The sequence below is a fragment of the Nannospalax galili genome, unplaced genomic scaffold (genome assembly GCF_000622305.1).
Source record: "Nannospalax galili isolate Female #2095 unplaced genomic scaffold, S.galili_v1.0 scaffold579, whole genome shotgun sequence".
Classification (NCBI taxonomy): domain Eukaryota; kingdom Metazoa; phylum Chordata; class Mammalia; order Rodentia; family Spalacidae; genus Nannospalax; species Nannospalax galili.
Genome location: NW_008344599.1, coordinates 1,400,692 through 1,406,355, shown reverse-complemented (window position 1 = coordinate 1,406,355; position 5,664 = coordinate 1,400,692). Strand labels below are relative to the sequence as shown.

The 5,664-nt window shown below is 39.4% G+C and overlaps 1 long non-coding RNA gene across 1 annotated transcript in view; it reads left to right on the top strand.

The window, feature by feature from the left end:
- Nucleotides 1-2,966, top strand: part of LOC115071663 — a 14,109-nt gene extending 11,143 nt beyond the window's left edge. Inside the window, exons 2-3 of the long non-coding RNA XR_003850770.1 lie at nt 1,883-2,017; nt 2,791-2,966. This is a non-coding gene — a long non-coding RNA (uncharacterized LOC115071663). The remainder of the gene's footprint in view (nt 1-1,882; nt 2,018-2,790) is intronic.
- The last annotated feature ends 2,698 nt before the right edge of the window (nt 2,967-5,664 follow it).

Sequence of the window (5,664 nt, the reverse complement as noted above, 5' to 3'; positions counted from 1 at the left end):
TTGCTCTTCCCAGCCAACTAGTCCAGCCTTGGAAGACAAAAGAAAAATGAGGAGGAACCCAATAGAGGGATGCTTTTGGAAGCCCTTCTCAAGAAACTCCAATGGACTCTCATATGAACATTGGAAAATTGTCCTGTTCTGACTTTTCTAGTTCCCAGCCTAGAACTTGTAATGCTAATTACTCTTGCCTTTACTTCTCCTTCACATCTCCTATTCATAATTCAAGGACTTTATTCTCCCCTTAGAGACAAGAGTTATGCAATTTGGGAGTCTTTTAGACAGACCCACTGAAGGGGTACTCCAATTGCCTCACCCTGCATCCCTGTTCAGCATGGAAGAAGCCAAAGCAGTCTGCGTCCCTATTCCCTATTGGCAATTTGGGTAACCCCTTCAGAAGATGGTGTGGTAAGAACAGGAGGTAAGAACTAGCTAGGCAGTTAGGGTGAAAAGGCCCTAAAGAAAAGTAGCCAGTTTCTTGGCTGAAAGTCAAAATGACCGTGGGCCTGTTAGCAACATACTCTGTTCCAAGGCCAAAAATGTGAAAAGTATTTGGGAGCTTGTATGTAATCCTTAAAAGATTTTAGGGTTACCTCTTCAGAGCGGGGAATGTTGGAGGGGAGGGAGTGGGCATGGATTTGATCAAAACACCTTATATACATGCATGAAATTTTCAATAAAGTTTTTGTAAAAATTAGAAAAAAGAAAAATAAATAACAAAATAGCTAATACTTTATCAAGTATGTGCCATGTTCCAGATACTAATCTGAATTCTACATGCAAAATTAACTTATTTAAATGCCACAGCAGAGCTGAGTGTATAAGCAGTATAGCACTTGCCTAACATGCGCAAGGCCTTGGTTTCCACCAGCAGCACTACAAACAAAAATGTCTACCCAGTGCCATGGCAACCCAATGAGATATATACTATAGTCACCCTGTGTCCCAGATAAGCACTTAGACACTGAGAGGCTAATTAACTGTAGAGATTACACCTGGAAAATGGCAGACATGAGATAAGGGCATCAGTGTAGGGTAGAGCTACATGGAAGCCCTTTATTTCTACAATACACTTCCTAGATTGGAAATTCATGTAAGCCTTTGTCCTGAAGGCACTAAATATACTGGTTCCTTGAACTATAAATATGAAGTAACATTTTGAATGTTTATTCCTGCTACTGTGAGTCCATATGCACACAGATGTCCACAGTGAGGAAGGCATGCTATAGGTGCACCTCACCAAAATGCAAGCCAGTTGACTCCCAATTGTGGTACTCACCAGTCCCTTTGTTTATGTGCCACGTTATGGTAAAATTACCATCTTCAACTCTATATCGTGTTTCCCACAAATCTGCTTCAATCCTTCTATATTTCTATTCTTAAAATTCCCATGTCACCCAGCAGTTGATCTCACTTTTGAGTTTCTAGAAAGTCAATCTGTCTTAATTGGGCTCACAACTCCTCTCCTACTTGAAAAGGTCTCTCTGTATCTCTGTCTCTCTGTCTCTGTCTCTCTCTCTCTCTCTTCCTCTCTCCCTCCTTTCATTTTTCCCCTCTCTCATCAGAGGTACCTCTCCTTCTGACCAAGACAATAACTCCCCATAAAGCCAGCAGAACACCCAGGAACAAGATGCTTTTTTGTTTAGTATTCCCAAGGTTCTTCTCAGTCAAAGAGAAACAACAGTAAATATTTTAATAAATGAAACCAAGAAGTAATGTCATATCATAAGGTACCAGGTGTATTGAATAGAATTTTCCTATACATTCATTTTAAGAGTAAAATCATTATAACCTCCTTTATCATTAAGTAGTATAGAAAACTTAAATTTCATGGCAGGAGCTGCTGGTTAATCCTTCATCAATCATTTGTGTCCCCTTTCCTCAGTCAAATCATAGATTGGTTGCTGTCCAGCCCAGCATTATATTTCCTAGCCCTTTTTCTTCTAAGCACGGCCCCAGGAATGGTTCCTGACAAGAGTATGTGTACAGAAATGCCCTGCAGCACATCCAGACCACCAAGGTAAGAAGCAGCAGAGGACTTTGTTATTGCCCTTGTCTTCTCTTCACCTGGGGGTAGAGCATTCATCTCAAGGCTATGAAGCTCTGGAAATAGCAGCGCCATGTGATGCAAGGTCCCTGAAAGATGACTTGGGGGAGAGCCTCTTGCCAATCGGAAACATACAGTTGTATTTTAAAAGAGCCAAAAGTAATTTCTCACAATGTTAAGGCACGAGGTTTTATATTCTATAACTGCAGCCACTATTTCCCTTAACTAATACTAGCGCTTTTTGTTTCGAGGGTTGTTTTTTTATAATTCTTATTTCTTTCTTGGCTTCTTGCAAAGATTCCTAAAACAAATTTACTGCATGAAGTAGATGTTTAGTAAGTATTTTAAACAAATATAAACTTCTCAGAGTTCTGAAAAATATTATATCTTTAGAAACTTTTTTTTAATTTAACTGGAAGGCCCGTTGGAATATGTGACAGACAAACTATAAAGACTAAAGTATCAAAAGAAGGATTTACTTCCTCCCTTCCTGTCTTCCTCCTCCCTTCCTCCTCCCTTCCTCCTCCTGCCGGCTGACCTCTTTCTACGGCTGCTGTCAGAGCAGTCACAGTGCTTGGTCCCTGAAGTTTACTTCCTAAATTGCCTGAAATCTCTTGCTTATTTCTATTAACACATATCTCAACTTGAACGATGCTTCTCAGGGATGTCTTTATCATTGGCCACTCTCTCCCCTTCCCCATCAGAGAAGAAAAATCTGAGATCACTTCTCTTCTGTTCTCCTACAGATTTGGATGAAGGTAATGGAATGCGAAGAATGCACAGTCACAGCTGGAAGCATCATGGCATGTTCTAGAAACAAGCGCCTGAATAATGTGAGAGGGAGACACCTTTAAGTAACTCAGCCCTTTATTTATGGACTTTGACTTGTCTTGGACTCACCTTGGTTGGCCATTTTATGTCTGCCTTTCATCATTTTTCTTTTCTCTTTATACTGCTTCAGAAATATTCCTATACCAAGAAGTGTGGGGTCCAAAGTGCTTCACGTGATGTAAAGCGCTCTGTAATTTGCATTACCTCCACAATATTAAACACACTTGGTATACATACCAACTTCCCATGCTCTTCAACTATCTATGATGTCTTTTCTCCCTCTGCTAAGTGGCAAGATTTTATTCATATTTTCAAATCCATGACAAATGTTATCTCCTGCACAAAACCGGGCTCCACCACTCCCCATCTCCACAGTAATGGTTATGACTCTTTGCGAACTGCACTTGCAGCATCCTATAATTTCTGTCTAAATAACACCGGCATGTAAGTGAAAGTAACTGCATTGCTGTCTTCTCAAGAAGATGACTTATCTCTGAAAACTTAGTGCTAGAACCAATGTCTGACACTTAAGTATGAACAAGATATTTCTATTGAAATATGTCACTGTGCTCACTAAAAAGGCATTAGCAACATCACAAGGTGAAACATAATAACTCAGGGAATGGTAAGGTAAGCAACTCAGCAAAAAAATCTCTTGAACCAACATATCTTCAAATGTTAAAATTATCAAAGATGAGTACTTAAAGCTTCTGATGCTTTCAACAAATTGAGAATCATTTGTTCATCAAGTTCTCTCAAGACTTGATAGGAACAGACTTGGGAAAAAAGAAGACTGTGGTATGTGGGTAGTTCTGTGCCAACTCCACTCTCAGTGCCATGTTATAGAAAAGCTATTTTTGCAGCTGGATTTGGCAGCTGGGAAAATATTTGCAGATTTCTTCTCTACCAGCTCAGCAGCTCTGCACAAGACCTAGTCAAGGACAGTAGTAACCTTGCCTGTCCACACTCCTACTTTACAGGGACATTCTGTAGGTCAGTTAATGAAGAGAAAGCTCCCTCCTTCCCATTTCCATCATCCCATCTCCTATCCTACAAAGAACTTCTGATGGTCCAGTTAAGGAAGAGAAAGCTTCCTCCAATCACATTCCCATCATCCTCATCTCCTATGTACAGGGAAGTTTGGAGAGTAGGCAGTTAATGGACAGCAAGCACTCTGATCCTTGCACAGAAGTTCTGCCTAGGTATAAGCACAATTTCTAGCCAACTCACAGATAACAACTGATCAAAGAACACTAGTTGTGTTGCTCACAGTGTAACCCCTGGGTAGACAGGCCTAGAGAAAGAAATATTTTTAAAATCTGAACAGGGATAAAAGCTTCACATTGCCACAGTAATAGACTCCCTAGTATTAGTCTCCACAAGTCACTAAACCAAAAACCAAGCAAACGAACAACAAAACTATGAAGTCCTGACAAGAAGAGTAAGTGTCCAGAGTTTCCAAACTATAATATCTAAACTATTTCAAAAAAATTAAGAGACATACAAAGGATCAAGAAAGTTTAATATATATAAGAAAAAAAAATCAAACAATAGAAACTGCTGTTGAAGGACCCAGACATTAGACTTAGCAGATGAACACTTTCAAGGAATAGTTAATATAGTCAAAGAACTGAAGAAATCACATTTTAAAATTAAAGGACAATATGACAATAATAACTCAACAAATTAAAATGTCTGTAAAAAGATATAACAGCCGGGAAGTACAGAGAATGAGAGGAAAGGTCTAGGGATATGATATCCCTCAAAGGCATGAGCCTATGAACCCATTTCTTTCAACCATGCCCTACACCCTAATAGCACATTCAGCATAGAACTCATGAATGGGTTAGTCCATTAACAGAGTTCATGCCCTCATGATACAATGATACCTCAGTAGTGTCATCAGTGGGACGCCAAGCCTTCCACACATGAGTGTTTGGGGGTGACATTTAATATCCAAACAATAACACAGTCAAATGAAAATTTCACTAAAAGGACTGACTATGATAAATAATTAGGAAACTTAAAGGTAAAGATAAATTATGCATTCTTAAAATGAGAAAGCAAAAGGAATAAAAATTTAACACAGTCTCTGCAAAATGCAGGACATTATTAAGTAGGCTGCAATGTGGATAAGAGTAGGATGATAACCTTCCTCCCCATTTTCCCCTTTTCCCTTCATGTCACCTGTATTCCCTCTCCTCACCAAAGTCCCTTTTCTAGTTTCCTGGATTCTGTGGTTCTCCAAGTTAAATGCACAAATCTAAAGATTCGACACTAGGATCCACATTTAAGTGATAACATTTATCTTCCTGGTCTAGGTTAACTCACCAGTACAGTGCTTTCCAGTTCCATCCATTTCCCATAATTTCATTTTTCTTTATAGAGGAATAAAATTCCACTGTTTAGGTACCACATCTTTACTATCTGTTCGTCAACTGATGGACATCTAAGCCATTTCCGCGTTGTAGCTATTGTGAATAGAGAAATGATGAGCATGGAACAGCATGTGTCTCTGTAGGAAGAAATAGAGTCATCTAGGTATATGCTCAGGAGTAATAGAAGAAGGTCACATGCTAGATCTATGTCTAGGTTTTTGAAGAATTGTCACACTGATTTCCATAGTGGCTGCACCAGTTTATTCTCCCACCAACAGTGCATGAGGCCTCCCCATGCCTCACATCCTTGCCAACACCTGCTGCCTTTTGTTTCTTGCCCTTAGCCATTCTGATATAGGATAAGATAAAATCTCAAATGAGAGGATGGATGGAGTGGTAATTAATACTAAA